The following is a 2374-nucleotide window of genomic DNA, read 5'->3' on the forward strand; positions in this document are numbered from 1 at the left end:
TTTGTTACATTTACAAGGTTTCGTGTTGTGTAAAAATATAAGACCTTTGAAAATTAGAAATTATTGCAGTACGTTATTAAATTCCGCTCACGGCTGATATCCCACAGTGCAACCAAATGTCGAAAATAAGATTATTCTTTCGCTTCGTCTTTTGTTCCACTGTAATGGTGAATTGTCAAAGTGTTTAGAAGGACTCGCTTCTCTACTCCTCTCGCGTTGTACGTTTTTTTCCAGATGTAATGAACAAGGTTTTCTGACTTTAAAGTCATTAACTTGTCTTCCAGCTTATGGATTCCAGCTTTACAACTTTCATATTGTATGTTTCCTTCATATGTATTTTTCGTCCGCAGCTTTACGATAGAAACAGATCAAGCGCATTGATGAAACTAGAGGTGTATTGGTCGAATCCCACGATACAGTTCCAGAAAATGGAAAGCCTACCCTGGTTAGTAGTATCGATTCTCAACTGGGAATTAATGTCACCTGCACAGACTTCGTCACTACTTTCATCAAATTCTTGCTTGTCTTTATCAGAGTCACTAGCTTCTCACTCATTTCATACTCGTTCAGATCTTCATGGGGTCCTTCATCTTCATCCACTCCTCACCAACTCGGGCGTCATTCGACACGCGTGATCCCCTACCGTGACATTTAATTAGTTTGTCACGCATTCCTCTCAATAACTTTGGCGTTTCGTGGCTATAGTGTTTTTTCATGTGCCGTCTCCGGGAATTGAGCTCTATTATCACTCAAACGTTTTCTTTTGTTTCGGAGGAAAAACGAGGTTACTGATAGCCTGTTCCAGGCTCTCAGATAGTCGAGAAAACGAAAAGAACTGCGTGTGAAAAGCGAGTGGGGGCTTGGGTCGAGGCGAGGCGGGAGAGCCTGTAAGCATCTCTTTAAATTCTTCATTCCGCCCACTTTGCAAATAACCTTTCGCATGTCAAAATGTCAATGTCAAAGTGTTGAAAAAGGGCGGCATTGTGTGGTCCCACGCGAGTTCAAGCGCGATTCTTTTATTGTTGTTCAGAGGTGATGCGTTAATTCTCACTTGTGCGAGCACAGGTAACCCAGGCTCACTGTGTGCGTCACGTAGGTATTAAAATATAGAGAACATATGAGGCGAAGTTTAGGTCTGAAAATTTGCTAGAAAATGGTAATAAAAATCGATAAAACTTACCATGTGGTGAGCTGTTGTTGTCTTTAATACGTACACAAAGTTTCGGGGAAAATGGTCCCCGTTCACCTTCCTTCATAATGTAGTGACAAGGTAGGAGACGGAAGCCAGCGTCGGGACTCCGATCGACCCAAAACAAGCACGATTTTTTCCGCGAAAATCAAATCCAGTCGCTAAATAAACACGCCAGGTTCGTGGAATAGGAATTTCTCTAAACCATGAATCCACTGAAGCATCTCCAGGTAGCAACGCGGAGCCACCAGACTCCGTAAAACTTGTAAGTTAACCTGCTAAAATGGCGGCCAGAAAGCGTGGTACTCACGAAGTGCCCAATTCAAAATGGCGCTGAACTCTGGACGCCTGGTGACGAGTATAATAAGTCTCCCTCGAGGGAGGGGAGTCCCAAATTGCTAAAAACAAAACTCACTGAGCAATTTGGGACTCCCCTCCCTCGAGGGAGACTTATTATACTCGTCACCAGGCGTCCAGAGTTCAGCGCCATTTTGAATTGGGCACTTCGTGAGTACCACGCTTTCTGGCCGCCATTTTAGCAGGTTAACTTACAAGTTTTACGGAGTCTGGTGGCTCCGCGTTGCTACCTGGAGATGCTTCAGTGGATTCATGGTTTAGAGAAATTCCTATTCCACGAACCTGGGGTATTTATTTAGCGACTGGATTTGTTTTTCGCGGAAAAAATCGTGCTTGTTTTGGGTCGATCGGAGTCCCGACGCTGGCTTCCGTCTCCTACCTTGTCACTATATTATGAAGGAAGGTGAACGGGGACCATTTTCCCCGAAACTTCGTGTACGTATTAAAGACAACAACAGCTCACCACATGGTAAGTTTTATTGATTAATATTACTATTTTCTAGCAAATTTTCAGACCTAAACTTCGCCTCATATGTTCTCTATATTTTAATACCTACGTGACGCACACAGTGAGCCTGGGTTACCTGTGGTGCGAGTACGTTAGCCAGAATTTAAGGTACTTTTAGGAAAATAACTTTACAAGCGAACGAAGGCATTGTCAAAGCAACCGGGAAACGAGTGTCAAGGAAATCACCGACGGGAGATTTAGCAAATTCGACGAAAAGACACGACCAGTTCGAAAGCTGCGAGTTCCCAACGCTCTGTTGACTTTTCCAAGGAAAACAGAAACCCGACCATTGAAGTTTCTGGCCTAGATAATAATAAACT

Source organism: Montipora foliosa, chromosome 13 (assembly GCF_036669935.1).
Source record: "Montipora foliosa isolate CH-2021 chromosome 13, ASM3666993v2, whole genome shotgun sequence".
Lineage (NCBI taxonomy): Eukaryota > Metazoa > Cnidaria > Anthozoa > Scleractinia > Acroporidae > Montipora > Montipora foliosa.